Source organism: Neoarius graeffei, chromosome 17, assembly GCF_027579695.1.
Source record: "Neoarius graeffei isolate fNeoGra1 chromosome 17, fNeoGra1.pri, whole genome shotgun sequence".
In the NCBI taxonomy this organism is placed as follows: Eukaryota; Metazoa; Chordata; class Actinopteri; order Siluriformes; family Ariidae; genus Neoarius; species Neoarius graeffei.
The window spans coordinates 10,888,453-10,910,935 of NC_083585.1; the positions used below are offsets into that span (position 1 = coordinate 10,888,453).

Here is a 22,483-nt window from a genome sequence, read left to right on the forward strand (position 1 = left end):
AGCTAGGCTTATGGTTAAAAACAGTAGAATATAATAGCCACAGTGATGACTCATGGCACAATACAAGGAACAATCATCGCAAGAACAGACAAAAGGTCAAAGTCTGACAAATTGTGATAGAAATACTGTAACTTTAGGCCTATTCATCTCATCTCATCTCATTATCTCTAGCCGCTTTATCCTTCTACAGGGTCGCAGGCAAGCTGGAGCCTATCCCAGCTGACTATGGGCGAAAGGCGGGGTACACCCTGGACAAGTCGCCAGGTCATCACAGGGCTGACACATAGACACAGACAACCATTCACACTCACATTCACACCTACGGTCAATTTAGAGTCACCAGTTAACCTAACCTGCATGTCTTTGGACTGTGGGGGAAACCGGAGCACCCGGAGGAAACCCACGCGGACACGGGGAGAACATGCAAACTCCGCACAGAAAGGCCCTCGCCGGCCCCAGGGCTCGAACCCAGGACCTTCTTGCTGTGAGGCGACAGCGCTAACCACTACACCACCGTGCCGCCCAGGCCTATTCATATTAACATTAATTGAACTGTATTGTATTGTAATGTCTAAAGATATGACAGGATACAAAATTAGCATTTCTATGCTTTTATTGTTTTCAAGTTTACAGCATTAAGCATAGTTTATGCTTCATAAAAAAAAAGATTAGCCCTAAGGGATATGACTCCATTATTTCAGAAATTTAACAAAAATGAACGTTATGGCAAATCGTAGCCTACAATAAAACTGGCCTGAAAAACAAAACAAAACACAAGCCTTTTAAATCACGGCTAGACAATGACTATTAGCTATATGAGGCTACCCAGTCACATTTCGAAAAACGGAATTAGAAATAACAAAATCAAAGTGCTTTTAATGATATTGAAGTGCTTAGGCCTATTAGCCCTCGAAGGAAAGGCAGCTCAATCACTTTAGTCTGACTTCCGACCAGAAAAAAAACTCAGTTATACAGGACAAAAATGTAAACAAACTGTCAGCATATCTTCAACGACATACTCCGCCACAAGTCTCCTAACCTCTTGAGGCTGAAGTAGCATCTCAGAGCGGGAGAACGTTAATTTTGGCTGCTTTGTGATTTTATTGCCACTCTCATCCTCCACTTGCTTCCTTGCTAACTTCATCTTACTATGGCACCTCTGTAAATGTTTAGTTAAATTACTGGTGCTATTTCAGGAAGTGGACAGTTCTTTAGGTTTAGCACACAAAGTGCATTTGACTACGGTATTCTTCACATCCTTATTTTTCACAAACTTAAAGTAATGGGCGTATGCCCATCTGGAGAATGTGCTATCTGACGTTAGATCAGCTGCAGGTTCACTCATCTCTCTCTTCTGTCTGACTAGCCTAAAGGAAAAGGAAGTGAAACATTTTGCGCGGACGTTTCACCTCTGCTGATCTCGCGGTGATTTTGGCAAATTTGTATGAGGGAAAAAAAACCCCACCACTTCATTCCAGGTTAAAAATGCATTGTAACGTGCATTACTGACATTTGTACTGAGTAAAATATTACCAATTTTTTCTTCTGTAATGCCTTTCATTACCGCGTTACTGCAGAAAGCAATGCATTACAGTAATTCGTTACTTTTGTAACGCGTTACTCCCAACACTGGTTGTTTCATCGAGAAACCTTTCTCCACCAAAATGCGCTCTGTCCCCCTTCAAGAGACAATTCTTTGGTTCAAGAATTAATTATATTAGCAGCCATGTTGCTATCTTCAACTGTTTTAGATTGCTTCAATGTGGAGACATTCCACCAAACCCAGGACCCAGGACATTCACTGGCCTGTCATTTCTGCAGTAAGACTATTTGTGAAAATCAGCACTTTTACCAATGTAAAGCCTGCTGTAAAAACTTCCACATATTATGTATCAATGGTAAAGCTGCCTACAATAAGAAACGATGCCATGACACCTCCCTTCCGATGGTTTTGATGCTGGATGAATGTCAAGTTTTTCTATTTAACTATTTGCCATTCTCCAACCGTGATAATTCTTCTGTATTCAGTTCTTCCTGGTCTTCTGGGTTGACTACAAGCAGTTCCTATAACTTGATTAACTGGTACAAAGACATTATTTTATCCTATTACAAATATAATCTTAAGATCGCTCATCTTAATGTGAGCAGTCTTGTAGGTAAATTGGATGCGGTAAAAAACTTATTGAATTTCAAGCTACAGTGGTGCTTGACAGGTTGTGAACCCTTTAGAATTTTCTACATTTCTGGATAAATATGACCTAAAACATCATCAAATTTTCACACAAGTCCTAAAAGTAGATAAAGAGAACCCAGTTAAACAAATGAGAAAAATATTATACTTGGTCATTTATTTATTGAGGAAAATGATCCAATATTACATATCTGGGCAGCACGGTGGTGTAGTGGTTAGCGCTGTCGCCTCACAGCAAGAAGGTCCTGGGTTTGAGCCCCGGGGCCGGCGAGGGCCTTTCTGTGCGGAGTTTGCATGTTCTCCCCGTGTCCGTGTGGGTTTCCTCCGGGTGCTCCGGTTTCCCCCACAGTCCAAAGACATGCAGGTTAGGTTAACTGGTGACTCTAAATTGACCGTAGGTGTGAATGTGAGTGTGAATGGTTGTCTGTGTCTATGTGTCAGCCCTGTGATGACCTGGCGACTTGTCCAGGGTGTACCCCGCCTTTCGCCCATAGTCAGCTGGGATAGGCTCCAGCTTGCCTGCGACCCTTTAGAAGGATAAAGCGGCTAGAGATAATGAGATGAGATGAGATTACATATCTGTGAGTGGCAAAAGTATATGAACCTTTGCTTTCAGTATCTGGTGTGGCCCCCTTGTGCAGCAATAACTGCAACTAAACGTTTCTGGTAACTGTTGATCAGTCCTGCACACTGGCTTGGAGGAATTTTAGCCCATTCCTCCGTACAGAACAGCTTCAACTCTGGGATGTTGGTGGGTTTCCTCACATGAACTGCTCGCTTCAGGTCTTTCCACAACATTTCGATTGGATTAAGGTCAGGACTTTGACTTGGCCATTCCAAAACATTAACTTTATTCTTCTTTAACCATTCTTTGGTAGAATGACTTGTGTGCTTAGGGTCGTTGTCTTGCTGCATGACCCACATTCTCTTGAGATTCGGTTCATTAACAGATGTCCTGACATTTTCATTTAGAATTCGCTGGTGTAATTAAAAATTCATTGTTCCATCAATGATGGCAAGCTGTCCTGGCCCAGATGCAGCAAAACAGGCCCAAACTATGATACTACCACCACCATGTTTCACAGATGGGATAAGGTTCTTATGCTGGAATGTAGTGTTTTCCTTTCTCCAAACATAACACTTCTCATTTAAACCAAAAAGTTCTACTTTGGTCTCATCCGTCCACAAAACATTTTTCCAGTAGCCTTCTGGCTTGTCCACATGATCTTTAGCAAACTGCAGACAAGCAGCAATGTTATTTTTGGAGAGCAGTGGCTTTCTCCTTGCAACCCTGCCATGCACACCATTGTTGTTCAGTGTTCTCCTGATGGTGGACTCATGAACATTAACATTAGCCAATGTGAGAGAGGCCTTCAGTTGCTTAGAAGTTACCGTGGGGTCCTTTATAACCTCGCCGACTATTACATGCCTTGCTCTTGGAGTGATCTTTGTTGGTCGACCACTCCTGGGGAGGGTAACAATGGTCTTGAATTTCCTCCATTTGTACACAATCTGTCTGACTGTGGATTGGTGGAGTCCAAACTCTTTAGAGATGGTTTTGTAACCTTTTCCAGCCTGATGAGCATCAATAACGCTTTTTCTGAGGTCCTCAGAAATTTCCTTTGTTCGTGCCATGATACAGTGCCACAAACATGTGTTGTGAAGCTCAGACTTTGATACATCCCTGTTCTTTAAATAAAACAGGGTGCCGACTCACACCTGATTGTCATCCCATTGATTGAAAACACCTGACTCTAATTGCACCTTCAAATTAACTGCTAATCCTAGAGGTTCACATACTTTTGCCACTCACAAATATGTAATATTGGATCATTGTCCTCAATAAATAAATGACCAAGTATAATATTTTTGTCTCATTTGTTTAACTGGATTCTCTTTATCTACTTTTAGGACTTGTGTGAAAATCTGATGATGTTTTAGGTCATATTTATGCAGAAATATAGAAAATTCTAAAGGGTTCACAAACTTTCAAGTACCACCGTATTTGACATATTTTTCCTCGCAGAGACAAAGTTATAATAAGCAATTTTCTACTGCAGTAAATAATTTATAATTTAGTTTAGTAAATAAAACAAATAATTTTCTACTGCACCATCCTAATTACAAGATTTACCAAAGGGATAGGAAAAAAGGAGCTGGTGGTCTATTGGTGTATGTTAGAGATACCAGCAATTTTATGGTTATCAGTAAAAAGAAATTTGAACCAGAGAACACTGAAACAATCTGCCTGGAAATTAAAGAAAGTAATAACACTTGGTTGAATATTTCTGCAATATATCATTCACCCAATAAAACAAGACCAGTAGAAACCTTTCACATTATATTGAATCAATTAACAGATTGAGACATGAAATGTTGCTATTGGGGGAACTTTAATTTTGATCAGCTATAGCCCCATTCTGGATTTTCTGACTTATGTGCACAGTTTTGCCTTACTAATATCATAACTCAACCTACTAGGGTGACCACTACATCATCTACTTTGTTGGATTTAATACTCCCAAATCAAGAGAATAGATTTGCATATAGTGGTAGTTTACATTTGGGAATAAGTGATAAGGGATAAGCTCTTGGGCAGCACAGTGGTGCAGTGGTTAGCACTGTCACCTCACAGCAAGAAAGTTCTGGGTTCAAACCCAGCGGCTGACAGGGGCCTTTCTGTGTGGAGTTGCATGTTTTCCCCATGTCTGTGTGGGTTTCCTCAGGGTGCTCCGGTTTCCCCCACAGTTCAAAGGCATGTGGTTAGGTTAACATGGAGGTGGCTTTAGGTTAAGGTGTCCTTGAGTGAGGCACCTAACCCCCAACTGCTCTCTGGGCACTGTTAACATGGCTGCACACTGCTCTGGGTATGTGTGTGTGCTCACTGCTCACATGTGTGTGTTCACTGCTTCATATGGGTTAAATGCAGAGAGGAATTTCACAAGTGTACGTGTGATAAATAAAGTTGTTGTTGTTCTTTTTATATTTACTATCAGAAAGCGCAAACTTCCAAAACCCAGTCCTCGTTTCATTACCTATAGGAACATGAAAATTTTCAATCAACAGTTGCTAATGGCCCATTCCACACAAATTGGTCCTGAGTTGCAAAAAATGAAGTGATTTGTTTGGGGCAAAAAAATCAAATCAAGTTTATTTGTATAGAGCTTTTAACAAGAAACATTGTCGCAAAGCAGCTTTACAGAATTTGAACGACTTAAAACATGAGCTAATTTTATCCCTAATCTATCCCCAATGAGCAAGCCTGTGGCGACGGTGGCAAGGAAAAACTCCCTCAGACGACATGAGGAAGAAACCTCGAGAGGAACCAGACTCAAAAGGGAACCCATCCTCATTTGGACAACAACAGACAGCCTGACTATAATATTAACAGTTTTAACAGGTATAGCCCTCAACTGTCCTCATGGGGCCGTCCTTCACAGGAGCGGTGCGATAAAACTCTGACCAGACACAGGGCACCAGGATGGATCAAGCAGGTCTGAGGGGCAGAAGAGGCCAGCAACTCAATCCCAGGATCAACATGTAACTCAGAGGGACAGATTGGGGGGGGAGAAAGAAAACACAGGTTGTTAGGTATGCCCTAAAAATGACAAGTATTAAATCTGTGTGGTAGGCTCGCAGAGACGAGAGTCTTTACATCAGGCATAACACACAACAATGGCATGTTAATATGGTAAAAAATATATCATGACCTGCTCTGGCTGGATGCTTGATTGGGTGATGGGAGCACACTCCTCAGCAATGATGAGATGCAGATGGGACCCTTAGGGCTGGCCAAGACAATTCAGTTACATTTCACCGGGTCTGGGACATGCGACAGAATGTCTGACGGCCGATTCCCAAAAAAATACTTTTTATGTTATTTCTGATATTCTGAGATTCAGAAAAAAAACCACATTTGCATTGCCTGTGGTGCTGCTGTGCTGTGTCACCAGCTGCTGAAATTGACTATTCCAACCATGAAAAAATTATCTAAAAACCAACAACACATGCATTTCAATAAAAAAAATCAGTTTATTTTACAAAACTTCAGTTATTTCCTATTATTCTGATAAATACAATGTAAACATAAAGAATAATAATCTTCTACAGTCTTGATGACTCTCATGTACCAAAAAATAAAGAAATTAAAAAAGCATTGAGTCCATGTGACACACGTAACACAAATCACTTAATAATTTTCATAGAAGGGCACTGAAATCAGCCAGATTATTCATATTCAATATTTAAAGATAGAAAACAGTTATAAACAAAGTTTAAATACAACTGATGCCAAAAGCTTCCAACTTTCAGTGTATTACATAACTCAAATCCTGTGACGCACGTAACGTTACGTATGTCACAAGCAGAGGTGGGTAGTAACGCGCTACATTTACTCCGTTACATTTACTTGAGTAACTTTTTGGATGAATACTTGTAAGAGTAGTTTTAATGCAGCATACCTTTTACTTGAGTATATTTGTGAAGAAGAAGAAGCGGTACTTTTACTCCGTTACATTGGGCTATATTCTGTTCGTTACTCGCTACTTTATTTTTATTGATCCGTGCGATGTGTGGTCTGTTTATGTTTTGTCGAGACTTCCAGCAGAGGCTCTGTCACATGACCGCATCTCACCGATCAAATTGTGGGGGAGACTGTGATTGACTCGCTCCTCCGCCAATCAGAGGGCACAACTCGTCTGGAGGGAGAATGAGGAGGCGGGCCAGAATGTAACAATGCAGAGTTGGTTGAACATGGCGGCGAGCATCGGTAGCCGGTAAACTGTGAAGCAGTAAAAGTTTTATTGTGCTGATAAGCAAGTGACTTTTGCAAAGTGCGAATTCTGGAGCATTGGAACATTGGCTTCTTCGTCTCAAACAAGGTTTAAAGTTGGTTTCCTCATTCTCTCTCCCCCTCCACCGTGAGTATTTCCCTGCCACCTGACTTCACCCAAACAGCACTGGTTTAAGGAACCCTTGACAATTCAAGAAGTTGCCTAACAAGCGAACTTTGGCTCGACTGGATTTATTAAGTTGACACGGAACTACAGAACGTTTATTTCTATCAGAGGAACTGTTTACGAATACTCGGAGTCTCGAACACTGTGACACTAAAGACTGAAATTGTATGTGTGTATGATAATCTTGTACGGTAGTTTTGGAGGTTTTCTTTCATTTATATGCTGAGGTTTATTTGTCTTTGAGAGACACACCGAATAAGTTCATATTGCTTATTTTGTAATTGCCAATAAGGTTCACTGATATTGGTTAAGTTTATTTAGTCAGTGTAGTAGCTTACTATTAGGACGGTCCCGGGACATAAGCTAGGCTTTTGAATACGAGTATACAACTTTTGAGTTGGGGATTTGGTGAAATAAGGTACTACGGAGTTAATAAGGTTAAGAAATGTTTAAATGTTGAACTGCCATTGAAGGCTTATCTGTGACAACTTAATTATTGCTTTTTATTTTATTGCAATCTTATTCTACATTTCATTATTTCATTTCATAGTTTCATTCAATAATTGTGGAGCACAGGGCTCTAAAACTCATTTGGTTTATTGATTTAAACTGGCCTACTACTCTGAATTGTGGGGTGGGAAAATAGACACAATACACACGCACATATCCCATGTAACTGCCACTCTGATAAGGTCATACATATCCCAGTTGCTACACATAGTTATTAGTAAACCCAGTAATTTAAGTAGGCTCTGTCCCCTACAAAATGTAGCAGCCAGAGCCATAGTGGTAGCAGCTATGGTTTAACTCCGTTTCGCCAATCAAACAGAGCCAAGCCGCCACGCGCGCCCGCACACAAAATTCCTGCGGCAAGAGCAGTCCAGGTGGAAAAGCGCACGGAAGCAGAAGAAAAATGGCAGAGACAGTGGCCAGTGTTTCTCATCAAGCTGAAGAGGCACACCCCTGGCCACACATACAAACCATGTTCACTCTCCAAACAACAAAAAATAATAATGTTATGCGGTGTCACAATGTGTCTCCCCAAACCAGTGGACGTTTCAGCTTATAAAAACTCAACGTCGAATTTGAGGAAACACATTGTGGTAAGTATGCTATGTGCTTTTGGCTGTCTTCGTAGGCAGACATTAGCCCTGTTGTAACATCATAAATAACTGTAAAATACATTGTTTTGTGGAAATGTATTGACGCACTGCGGCCTCAGACGGCAAGATAAAAAACACACACACATACCAGAGAACCAAGAAATAAAACTACAAAAAATCTTCCTAACAATCACTTTTTATTGATGTGAAACCAAAAAATGCTCATGAAAATAAGATTGCTCACCTAATGTCAGCTCCTCAATAGCGTTACGGTTGTACACGGCTCTGGTCAAAAACTGGGAATGGAAGACTGGTGAAAACTTACTAAATAACAAAATGCGTAACATATCGTTTGTGAAATCTCCATTTTTTCAAGCTACTGTATTTGTTGTGGATTAGAGGGATTTGTGAAGACTTTAGGTGTTTTTTTTCTGTGAGATTTGTTTTATGTCAACAAGTGCTTGTTCACAAAAGGAAGGGCATTAGCTTGTTAGCTTGACCGCTTGCTAGCTTGACTGCCTTTTTCTTTTTAACCTCTACCCATTGTTTTATGTTACTTTGTAAAGATTTAATTAATTAATATTTAATTTATTATTGTTTTCACCTGTTCACGGCTAAAAGGTCACAGCTTCACAGTGCAAAATTGAGAGCCAGCTGCTGTTAAAGCTGAATAGTCACTTCATGGAGTGAACATGCGTGCGCACACACACACAGTGTTATGGTTTATGTGCAGACTGCCTTGAGCTTCTTGTTGTTATTGTTAATACACAGAACTACACACACACAGTTTATATGTGTGAAATATATATGAAATCTCTGCCTGTTATGACATCCTGATCAATAAACAAAGAAGTTACTCAGCAGTTACTCAGTACTTGAGTAGTTTTTTCACTTAGTACTTTTTACTCTTACTCAAGTAATTAATTGGACGACTACTTTTTACTTTTACTTGAGTAATATTATTCTAAAGTAACAATACTCTTACTTGAGTACAATTTTTGGTTACTCTACCCACCTCTGGTCATAAGGTATTGTTACGTGTGTCACAGCAATTTTTTTTTAGGGTAAATCAGCTTTAACTGCTGCATTTTGACATATTTTATTCTAAATGCATCCAAGGTTAAATCAGCACAATTCTACTATGGTTTCATTCTAGCCTTTTGGTTGAACATCTTTAATTTATCGAATCTTCATGTCAAATTCATAGAGGACATTTTCTCCTTCTCCAACACCAAGAAGATCTACAGGCACAGGTGGATTTATCTTATCAACAATGGATTCTGGTTTGTAATCAATTGCATCCTCATGAGCAGGCCAATACCATTTGCCTTTTCTGGCACTATTCATGACAGGCACTCTCACATCTTCACCTACTACTTGAATTACCTCCCCAGGGAATTTCAAATCATCATACACCACAAACACCCAGTTACCAACATTCAGATTTACCTTCTTGGGGGCAGACTCATACATGTCATAGATCACTCTACCCAATGGCTCTGAATCTATTTGTGTGTGCAGAAGCTGACAGGTACCACGAGAACACCTCACCACATGCACTTTGCTTATACCGGGTGCATCTTTGACCCCACTCCAAGGTTTATCCCTTTCTATAACCTCAGAAATTTCAGCTTGTGTCACATGCAGAACATAAACACTCTTTTGCTACACTAGCAAAATCAGATGAACTCTGGACTATTTTTGCTGTAGCACCTTTTCTCATTACCTGTCTTCTAACATTTTGATTTTGCAGCTCCACCGATTCCATCAACAACACCTTTACCATGTGAGGTGGCAAAATATTTCCACTGTAGTTGACAGTGGTACCTTGCAGCCAGATCAGAGACAAGTTTCACCATGCACTTGTTTTTGAATTCAGATGAAGGCCCATCAGTAAAGATGATAAACTCATCACCCTCCTCAATTTTGATAAGTCTGACCAGCTGCAGTAGAAATGAGTATACAGCATCTTTTCCTTTGTCCTGGCTGTCAGTGACTATAAGAAAAGATTCGCATGGTTTGAGTTTACTGTAGAGAGCTGCTGTGAATAAATTTACAGATGGTCGCCCAAAGGGCCGACTGAACCTCATTTTGGTGTTCACAACTGTATGCCATTGCAAAATCACATTGGAGAACATGTGCATTTGGGCTGGACTTGGCCCATTCAAAAGACTAAAACTAAATTCTTTTTACTCGGACATGCTCCTGAAAGTCAGGCCATGACTTTCAGCTTCTTCCCACACAGTCATCTCCTCTTTGAGACCTGGAGCTGTATAAACAATGTCTGTTCTAAAGTAAAAGTCTCTGATCAGCTTTTCATAATCCTCAGAAATTCCTCATTTTGTTCTCCCCTCCAAGGATTCCTTCATCTTTTCGAACAACTGAAGACCAACTCTCTTTGCAAAACCAACTGCAGCCCTTTGCTTCCTTGGCGAAGATGGATGTTCATGTTGGAGTCTTCTAACTGCCTTACCCAGTGATTGTGATGTCTTAGGCAGCTGGGCCATAGAAGGTTCACGCTGCATGCTGCACGCTACACGCGTGTAAAGAAAAGTGGACAAACGTAGCATGACTTGCTCTGGGCCATAGAACGGCGTTCACGCTGCACACTTCACGCGTGAAGCGAGAAATGAACATGCACACTTTTTTTCTAGGCGTGAAGATGGAAATTCCAGTCAATGCATGCACGACCCCAAGGTCACCGCCGCGCCAGCCAATCAGAACGGGTCTAGGGAGATAAAATGGATGACTACCGAGAAAAGTTGATCGAGTTTGTTCGAGAAAGGCCCCTGCTATGGGATCCGTGTGTGGTGGATTATAAAGACAGGGACCAGAAGGCACAAGTTTGGGAGGACTTGAATGAGCGTGTGAAATCACCGACAGGTATGTGTTATAGTCTTCGGGCGTGTGCCGTCAAAAAGCACTGGGCTATCGTTTTGATTTTTATATCATTGTTTTAGTCTTGAAGCGATCTTTCCAGCAGTATAAAGCATGGCATAATTTGGTGATAAACGTAATTTCGGCTGACCTCCCTAGCATTGGGTGTGGTGGTGGTGTGTGTGTGATGGGTGAACATCCAAGCATGAAGTTTAATGGCCCAGGGTCCGGTTCTTCACGTGAACGTGCAGCGTGAACCTTCTATGGCCCAGCTGCCTTATACAGCGTTCCTGTTTTCAACGTCTCTTGCACAACTTCGCCCTGCTTCTCAAGTTTCTTTTTCAATCGCCAAAGTCGTACTTTTTCAGCATGTTTTTTTCATTTCTCACTTTTTTTCATCATCTGTCAGAGATGCTAGCTGTGCCTTCTTCAATTCTGCTATGTGTTTGTTTTATTTCGCTTGGAACTCGGGGTCACTTTCTGCTTTTCTTTTTCTGTATGCCCGGACCCTTTCAGCAGAGGTCATTGGTTTGGTTTTGGCAGGTAATGTAGTCTCCATGCTGAAAAATACAAGGAATATGCATTAAGAATTAAGAAAAAAAATGCAATGATCGATGACACTTGAACATAACTGGAAAATTGAGAATAAGAAAATTCAAAGAATTGTCTTTAAAACTCGCCTTCAAACAACTTCAGTTATAGCAGTCTCCGATGAGAACTTTACTCGATCCAGAATTGTAGAAGAAACTGGGCCAACTAATAATCTACAGAAATCAGTACTCATTTAAAAGGACACAATTTAAGAGGCTTCTTTGTTGCCTTTATTCAATGGCTTCAATTGCACATGGCTTTGCACCAAAAATTCTAACACAGGATGGCTCCACTGTCTTCAGAGTCATACATGGCTTCCCCCAGAGCCATTAAAGCCATGTGATGATAATTCTGCCCGAATCACTTCACAGCCTGTAGAAATAAGTTACATAACCATATCTATCATGTCAATGCACATACAACATAAATAACAATGTAAAAATTGCAAAATAATGAAGTGTACATTGCCTGTTTCAGATTTGTGACGCACGTAATGCTACATTTCACCACTGGAAATTGTAAAAATGTAAGAGTTTCTGAATAATCTTTTTTTCTCCAATAATTAGACTCCATATAAACTAAAATGAACCAAAAAGATAAAATATATAATGACACACTTCACAGAATTTTCACATTTTCTATTATTCTGCCATTTTCATGTTTCGTCTGAATTTGACACACGTAATGCTACTTAACACCGCCCTGTAAATAAATGATAACCCTTATGAAATTTTTTCAGTGACCAGATTGATTAGTACTGAGGTAGCTACATTTCAATAAAAAAAAAATGAGTGAGAAACCTCTCCAGAGCAAAACTACTGAGAAATAAATTTCAAAAACTGAGTCCCAACTGTGACACATGTAGAGCTGTGCAATATATTGTATTTTTATCACGATATCGATATTGGTGTCAAACGATATCAAAATTCATAATATCGATATGAAACGATTTTTTGTCATTTGTAAGGTAAAACAACCCTTCTGTCCCCTAAGGCACACCGTAGCCTTGTATACGTCATCCACTCTACTCCCGCGATATCTCCGCAACAGTAAAAAATCAGTTCTTCTGTTTTCATACGTGTTGGGTGATTTTGATATATTGATTTCTTATGTTGTTTGATTTGCTTGCTAATAGTTATAATAATACAATTAACATATATTTGTCATATTTTTGGATGTGGGACTGGGTAATGTAAAAATGGCATCTACGGAAGAAAACAAGCACAACAATATTAGCACATATCCAGCTTGCTAGCTGTGTTAGATGTGTTAAACCGTGTGGATTTAAGTGGAATAATTGTGAGTCGTCCTGTGGTCAAGGCAGCGTTTTAAGGTAAGGCAATTTGGTTATTAATGTTGCCCGCCGCGGCATGTTTACTTGGGTTCATTTGATTTTGACTTGTGCATCTGCAGCTAGCACCATGCTTTGAAGTAGGTTCTGCTAAGGACGGGTTTATTGCGCGATGTAGACGGACTCAGATGTAATTACATTGTTTTTAAACTTCCGTGCGCTTAAAACGGTGTCCCCCTGCTAATCATGTAGCCCTAATCATGTGTTGCTTTTACTTTTCCTAATGGCGAGTGAAATATCTCTGCAAATGGTATTTCAATGCTGACATGCCAAAAAGATAGCGGAGTCCACATTTGGAAGATGAAGGAAGAGAAGCCTGATGCTTGAAAATAGATCGCTTAATCCACAACGCATATCTGTATTTGAGACATAACCTGCAACTAGTGGGGATGTTTTGGAATGACTGTGCATAGGGTGTTTTTGGCCACAGAACACTAACCCACAGTAGTAGGAGGACTACTGGGTTCGTGGATTTTGTCTGTTGACTGAGCGAAGCATGGTGTTTGCCTTGTGCCATTTCACGTAGCATCTAGCCGCAGTGCCACCTACACTTTCAGGGAATGTTTACATGCCGCTGAGCTATTTTCATGTATGTTAATTCTTAAGGACTTGTCTCTATATTGTGCGTGTTCACACACGGACTGGCCATCGGGAGTAGCGGGAGTTTTCCCGGTGGTTCAGTGTGGGCCGGCAGAGAAAAAAACAAAACAGTTGCGCGCTGGCCTTTAATATGATAAGCAATGTTAACAGTTTCTTAAAGAAACAGTTAACATTGCTTATTACAGTTGCGCGCTGGCCTTTAATATGATAAGCAATGTTAACAGTTTCTTTAAGAAACTGTTAACATTGCTTATCATATTAAAGGCCAGTGCGCAACTGTTTTTTTTTTTTTTTTCTCCGCCGGCCCACACTGAATCACCGGCCCACCGGGAAAACTCCCGCTACTCCCAATGGCCAGTCCGTGTGTGTTTAATGTTGGTGTCTTAACAACACACAAGCTTACGTTGTAGTGTGTGTGTGAGAGAGAGAGATTTTATCCTTGGCTGGCTACGAGCCAGTGTGGACGTTACGCAGTAATCACTGGTAATACCAGCGCTGGCTCCATCCTCTGTGATCGGAAATGTTGAGTGAGGAGAACGTGAGCTTTGTGCAGGCTATAGGACCTATGCAAAGTACGCGCTTGCACAGTAAATAGTTTAAGTAAAAGGCGTTTCAGGGTACAACGGGAAGGGTTGACAGGTAGCCTATGAGGCCTGTACTATAAAAATGTGGCCCGGTGCCTCGGGTGTTGATGATCGGGGCTTTAAAAAAAAGGTGTATAAATATCGTTTTAAAAATCGCGATATCGATATTTACTGAAAAAATCGTGATATTGATTTTTTCCAATATCGAGCAGCCCTAGACACATGTAACGTGGAATGGGCCTAATGTTTCCAATGATTATTTCATTGAGCTTGCTTCTGAGCCATAAGTATGACACTTTCGCTACTCACCCTAGTGTGATAGCAATAAAATCTAAGAACACTGATGGGGATTTCAACTTTACTCATGCTACTGTTGATTCAATCTATAAATTACTGGCAACCTTTGAATCTAGAAAGTCTTGTGGTCCTGATGGTATTTCACCGAGGATACTTAAGATTTCATCTTCTGCAATTGCCAAATTTCTCACTGGTATTATTAACAAGATCATTTAATGATGGCTGCTGGCCTTCTGAATGGAAGCGATCAATAATGTTCCTGTTTTTAAGAAGGACGACAGAACGGATAGGGCAAACCGTCGCCCAGTGTCTTTATTGCCTACAATTTTGAAGCTCGCCGAACGGGTTATTTATGCCTAGCTGTATGAGTGGATAGAAAACAAGCTTTGTGACTCGCTTTCTGGCTTTCTTAAGGGTCATTCCTGTTGTACAGCACTTATCAAAATGACTGAGGACTAGGGCTGCTCGATATTGGAAAAAATCAATATCACGATTTTTTCAGTAAATATCGATATCGCGATTTTTAAAACGATATTTATACACCTTTTTTTAAAGCCCTGATCATCAACACCTGAGGCACCGGGCCACATTTTTATAGTACAGGCCTCATAGGCTACCTGTCAACCCTTCCCGTTGTACCCTGAAACGCCTTTTACTTAAACTATTTACTGTGCAAGCGCGTACTTTGCATAGGTCCTATAGCCTGCACAAGGCTCACGTTCTCCTCACTCAACATTTCCGATCACAGAGGATGGAGCCAGCGCTGGTATTACCAGTGATTACTGCGTAACGTCCACACTGGCTCGTAGCCAGCCAAGGATAAAATCTCTCTCTCACACACACACACACACACACACACACACTACAACGTAAGCTTGTGTGTTGTTAAGACACCAACATTAAACACGCACAATATAGAGACAAGTCCTTAAGAATTAACATACATGAAAATAGGCTTCTCTTCCTTCATCTTCCAAATGTGGACTCCACTATCTTTTTGGCATGTCAGCATTGAAATACCATTTGCAGAGATATTTCACTCGCCATTAAGAAAAGTAAAAGCAACACATGATTAGGGCTACATGATTAGCAGGGGGACACCGTTTTAAGTGCACGGAATTTTAAAAACAATGTAATTACATCGGAGTCTGTCTACATCGCGCAATAAACCCGTCCTTAGCAGAACCTACTTCAAAGCATGATGCTAGCTGCAGATGCACAAGTCAAAATCAAATGAACCCAAGTAAACATGCCGCGGCGGGCAACATTAATAACCAAATTGCCTTACCTTAAAACGCTGCCTTGACCACAGGACGACTCGCAATTATTCCACTTAAATCCACACGGTTTAACACATCTAACACAGCTAGCAAGCTGGATATGTGCTAATATTGTTGTGCTTGTTTTCTTCCGTAGATGCCATTTTTACATTACCCAGTCCCACATCCAAAAATATGACGTAAATATATGTTAATTGTATTATTATAACTATTAGCAAGCAAATCAAACAACATATTAAGAAATCAATATATCAAATCACCCGACACGTATGAAAACAGAAGAACTGATTTTTTTACTGTTGCGGAGATATCGCGGGAGTAGAATGGATGACGTATGCAAGGCTACGGTGTGCCTTAGGGGACAGAAGGGTTCGTTTTACCTTACTGTCACGTCAATGTTATTGTTTTATTGCCATTGTAGAAATATTGTGCACGTCCCTTTCGACAAATGACAAAAAATCGTTTCATATCGATATTATGAATTTTGATATCGTTTGACACCAATATCGATATCATGATAAAAATACGATATATTGCACAGCTCTACTGAGGACTAAGGTATTAGGCAGAGACCTGTCCACCCGTAAATTTGACGGGCGATTGCCGATTTCAACGGGCAAGTATACACACAGACGGATACTGAAACGGACGATAATGCCGAAAATTTTCGCACATGAATATTCCCACATGTCATCCGATAAATCCAGTTATGTTCCGCCATCATTTACAAATCGTAAGAAACACAGTTTAATATGAAAAATACTGAAAACTTGAAATGAAAAATAAGAATATTTCATCGCTTCCCTCTTCGCTCGCCGCTACTGAGGGAATCCTGGTTAGTTTCTTTTCCTCCGCTTAGTAATATGCTTAAATTCAGCGGGTCGTCTCGTCTGATCTGAGGTCGCGTTCGGATGGGGTTTTCGAAAAAGGGAGAGGGGGCCCTCTCCCCTTCAGGCGGCCCCTCGCCTCTCGTCGTTCCGACCCCTCGCCTCTCGTCGTTCCGACCCCCGGCCTCAGCCTGAGCCTCTCGCGCCCGTGGCCGCGACCCCGTCTCGTCCCGGTCCGGGGCGCGCGCGGGCAGCCAGAGTGGAAGGATCCACCGGCAGCCGCGCGCCGGGCCGAGGTGTTCGCACGGCGTGACGCGGGAGGCGCGTGTCGGGGGAGAGAGCCTTGAGAGGCGCAAGGCGCATCTGGGTTTAGGAGGACGGAGGCGCCTAGCGGTGCCTAATACCCTACTGAGGACTGGCGCTCGTCTCTTGATCAGAAGCAATGTGTTGCATTCATCAATATCAATCTTAACAAAGCCTTTGATTCTATTAGTTATGGATTACTTGCTGCCAAACTATGGGTCTGGGTGATAACTCTCTGCTAAACTTATTGAATCATATCTCCATTATCGTCTTCAAAGAATCAAGTTAAATGTCAGTTTTTCAGACTGGAGAACTTTTAAAAGTGGGGTGCCTCAGGGTAGCCTGTTGGGTCCTCTTTTTAAATATCTTTATTAATGATATTAACTTTTTTGCGATAATTCATCCCTCAGACTTTATGCTGATGATACTACTCTCTCTAATCCAGTAATTCATCTCTTGATCTGTTGGAAATCAAGGTCAATCAAGATTTGATTTCAATTACTGTCTGTCTGTCTGTCTGTCTGTCTGTCTGTCTGTCTATCTATCTATCTATCTATCTATTATTCAAAGACAAAGGCTATCACCATTGGTAATAGCGATACCATCCCTAATTTCATTCTCAAGAGCAAGGTTATGGAGCAGAAAGACAGTTTGAAACTACTTGGCGTTACTATTGACAGTACCTTGTCTACGAGTCTTCATATTAAGAACACACTTAACAAATGCATGTATAAATGAGAGTTAACATCAGCTTTATATTGCCCAAATAAAGCCATTTGGTGAAACTTTGAAGAAGAGAGTGTAGTGATTTAAACATTTTACCTAATTAGCATAATTAATCCTAATTAAATACTAATTTGCATAATTTGTTTTTACTAATCTTTTTTTAAACTTTGGATTCCGTATACAACCATCTATGTGCTTGCCTATTTCCAGGTAAATATGTTGAAAAATAAAGTTATTAAGAAAAAAACATTTGAAATCATTGGTTAATGAGGCCTATTTTGGACCATATGATCTTCATACAGAATTTTACGGCAGTTTTCAAAAAAATTAAGCTGTTTTTTTTTAAATCTTTGATTTGCAATATCTCAAGAACAGATAAACATTTTAATTTTGTAAAAAGTATGTTCTGCATTCAATTCTAAATTCACTGAGACCAGTTTCAAGCAATTTTGATTGAATTTTCACCTGATATGCCTATCAATAGAGTTAAATTGCATTTAGTTATGGGCTGCATGGTGGTGTAGTGGTTAGCGCTGTCGCCTCACAGCAAGAAGGTCCTGGGTTCGAGCCCAGCGGTTGACAAGGGCCTTTCTGTGTGGAGTTTGCATGTTCTCCCCGTCTGTGTAGGGTATTAGGCAGAAAAAGAAAATTACCAGTCAAAAATAATATTTTATATAATCCTGATGAGCACCGCAGGCGCGAAGACGAGCGCCGCAGGCACGAAGTCCCTCTAGGGGGGTCTGGGGGCATGTCCCCCCAGAAAATTTTTGAAATTTAGACTTCATTTCCTGCATTCTAGGACATTTTCAGGGTGAAATGGCGTGTAATTTTTGATCAGAAATATTGCATATTTTTACTTTGTATTTTTTTTTTCAGTTTCACTCCTGAATGTTTCAGATGTATGTATGGTGTTTGATTTGGTAACAAAAGTGAAAAGAAAATAAACAACAATGAATTGTATATAATCTTTTGATCTAGTTACAGTATTGAATGAATTAAAAAAAAAACCAACAGTATTCTATTTTACGTGGCACAAATTAAATCGCAGAATGTCTGTCACTGACTGTCATCCATAATATTTTGACCAAACTACTCAAAAATTAAAATTAACTTTGAAAGAACGGGAACTGAGTTTCTTTGGTTTACACAAAGATTACAGACGTCTAGGGGCCTGCAAGAATCGGTCTGCTGCTGCATCAAAGTCAAATTCCTGACTATCTAACTTTTCGTAGCTTTGTCTGATAAGCTGCTCCAGCCTAACTATACTTAATTTTGTTCTCAACTTGGTTTTGATCCTGTTCTGAACAGAAAAGACTTGCTCAGCCTCTGCATTGCCAACAAGCACACATATTGCCATTGACATGAGGTGAAACATGCTTGGATAGAGCCACTGATTTGGCATGTTTGGACCTCCAAATATCTTCATCATGAGCTGAGTTGGTCTTGCAAAATGACCCTCTTCCTGCCATTCATCATCACCATCTGTTGAGAACCTGTTCTGGTATACTAGTCGCTTGAAGACAAGAAATTCTCCTCTTGCCTGTCTGAGGGTCACTATCCCAATCGATTGGACGGCGACCCCCCCCCCCACGTGGGGGGGGGGCGCCTCCGCGGCTGGAGGCTCGCAGGCGCCCGCTAGGCGCCTCCGTCCTCCTAAACCCAGATGCGCCTCACGCCTCTCAAGGCTCTCTCCCCCGACACGCGCCTCCCGCGTCACGCCGTGCGAACGCCTCGGCCCACCCCCCGCGGACACGCGCGGCTGCCGGTGGATCCTTCCACTCTGGCTGCCCACGCGCGCCCCGGGATGAGACGGGGTCGCGGCCACGGGCGCGAGAGGCTCAGGCTGAGGCCGGGGGTCGGAACGATGAGAGGCGAGGGGCCGCCTGAAGGGGAGAGGGCCCCCTCTCCCTTTTTCGAAAACCCCATCCGAACACGACCTCAGATCAGACGAGACGACCCGCTGAATTTAAGCATATTACTAAGCGGAGGAAAAGAAACTAACCAGGATTCCCTCAGTAGCGGCGAGCGAAGAGGGAAGCGATGAAATATTCTGATTTTTCATTTCAAGTTTTCAGTATTTTTCATATTAAACTGTGTTTCTTACGATTTGTAAATGATGGCGGAACATAACTGGATTTATCGGATGACGTGGGAGTATTCATGTGCGAAAATTTTCGGCATTATCGTCCGTTTCAGTATCCGTCTGTGTGTATACTTGCCCGTTGAAATCGGCAATCGCCCGTCAAATTTACGGGTGGACGGGTCTCTGCCTAATACCTTACGTCTGTGTGGGTTTCCTCCGGGTGCTCCGGTTTCCCCCACAGTCCAAAGACATGCAGGTTAGGCTAATTGGTGGCTCTAAATTAGGGCTGTGCCGATTGGACGATGGCATCGTCTTCGACGATAGTGGTCATCCATCACGATGGAGAGCCACCATCGTGATACCATGCCCCCTCCTGTCATAATCATGCATATACGGTATCATCTGGGCCTATTTAACCTAAAAAGTTAGTTTTTTGTTAGTTAGTTTTGTTTAATATATAAATATATTATATAACATAATTATAAATACATAATTATATAAATCATTATAAAGTATCCTATTACTGCTTGTTCACATAGGCTATGGTGCAGGGACGTGCTAGTGAACATAACATGTGGTTACACAAATACAGTATGCTACTAATAATAAATTTTGACTTCATTTTTTAGCCTACACTATACTTTTAATGTAAAATTTGTCATGTTCAAACAAATAGCCACTATTAACGACTTCAGTCGGGAAATATTGCACCCCAAACGGCAGTGAAGCGCAGACTTTGGCAGAAGTCAAAATAGTCCACTCAAAGCCATAATGTCAAACCAAATGGAAGAATGAAGGTGATTCTGACAAATTTAAAGACAGTAAAAAAAAAATTAAATGATTTTAAAAGCTGGTGCAATAATTCAAACACTAATAAATTGGAAAAATTAGCGCGTTCAAGTGCGCACTAAAGGCCGAAACGCATCTTCAATTGATATGGTGTAAATAAACAATGAGTAATAGCTTAAGTGTAGTTTCTTCTCATAATTTGAATACTAGTCTTTCATTGTTGGAGCTGATTTAATATCTTGCCATGATCAGTGAGTGCTCGGGGAGGTTCATTTCCACCTGCGCTTTGCGCAGCTCATTTCTCCGAAGCCAGCTGTGCGCAAACGCAGTGTTGACTGCTCGGCAAACTCCAAATGCTCGGTCTGTACTGGCCCTCTGTTGCGCAAGCGAGTTGGTTATGGCCAGGTTCAAATTGTGCCCAAAACAACTTAACCACAGCCATTTCAATTGCCTGATGGCTGTGACAATATTCGCCCCGTTGTTATACAGGCGATCTTTTTCTCCTCTATTTTCCATTTGGCAAGTGTCTCGCGCAATGCGTCTTCTAAATTGTCCGCTGAATGTGTCTCTGGCATGAAACTCGTCTGCAGGCATTTGGACTGCATTGCCCACTCTCGGTCCACATAATGTACGGTAGCTGACATGTAGGGCATCATATTGCAGCTGGACCACATATCCGTTATCAAGGCCAAATATTCCACATCACCTAGCGCTTTTTTTTCTTTACGTGCCAAAGCCTCGGATGAGTATCTAATACTTTTAATAATAATATATTTAATAATGTGGTATTAAAATCCCCCCCTGCCCACGATATGATCGTCCATCACGATGTTTGCACTGTAAACATCGTCGATGCCAATTAAGGGGACATCGCACAGCCCTACTCTAAATTGACCGTAGGTGTGAATGTGAGTGTGAATGGTTGTTTGTCTCTGTGTCAGCCCTGCGATAACCTGGTGACTTGATACATCAACTTCTGTGTGGACACCATTGTCCCAGCTAGGACTGTCAGCTGTTACCCCAACAACAAGCCATGGATAACGAAGGACATCAAAGACATCATCATTCTTCTTAAATGAGAAGAAGAGGGCTTTCAGAGCCGGCAACAAGGAGGAGGTGTGAGGAGTACTGCATGAACTGAGAGCAACGATCAGGGAGACAAAGGAAAAGTACAGGAGGAAGTTAGAGTGGAAACTCCAACAGAACAACATGAGCGAGGTGTGGAGTGGAATGAAGACCATCACTGGTTACAAGCCAACCAGCAGTGAAGGAGTAGATGGCAATGTGGAAAGGGCAAATGAGCTGAATCTTTACTTCAACAGATTCAATGGCGTGACCCCAACCCACCACCACCACTCTTCTGCAGGATGGCTACAACCACACACTTCACATTCTCTCCCCTCCCCCGCCTCTTCTTTGCTCCTCCTACTCAAGCGAGTAGGACGCTTCTTTGCTTTGCTCCTGCTTGATCTTTATTTTACTTTACTTTCTCATTTAATTTCCACTACTTTTTTTCATTTTATTTTTCATCTTTATAAGCTTTTAATTTTAATTTAATTTCCACTATTTTTTCATTTTATTTGTCATCTTTATAAGATAAGTTAGCTTTTAAAACAAAATGCCAGGGGGCAAAAAATCCAGGAGATCCTGCAGAAAATGCACAGAACTAGAACAGAGGATTTCTATCCTGGAATCAAAGATTGATGCTCTGCCAAAGACTGATGAATTAAGAGCAATATCTCAGGAAAGGAGTACAGAAACAGTGGCTGAGAATGCAGAGAATGTACCCCGACAAGCCGATGACATTGCAGATCGAGTGGATGAGTTCATCGATCTAACAGGGCAAAATGTGAGTACAGATGAAAATAAAAACAGAAGAGTTATTACCTCAACACCAGCTTGTTCTGATACTATGCAACCCAT

At 41.2% G+C, this 22,483-nt stretch overlaps 1 long non-coding RNA gene across 1 annotated transcript; it reads right to left on the reverse strand.

Moving 5' to 3' along the window:
• Nucleotides 1-5,311: 5,311 nt before the first annotated feature.
• LOC132864605 (uncharacterized) lies at nucleotides 5,312-6,832 on the reverse strand. Its single transcript, XR_009650237.1, has 2 exons — nucleotides 6,652-6,832; nucleotides 5,312-6,034 (listed from the first exon to the last, which is right to left on the reverse strand). It is a non-coding gene; the product is annotated as an uncharacterized LOC132864605 (long non-coding RNA).
• Nucleotides 6,833-22,483: the final 15,651 nt, after the last annotated feature.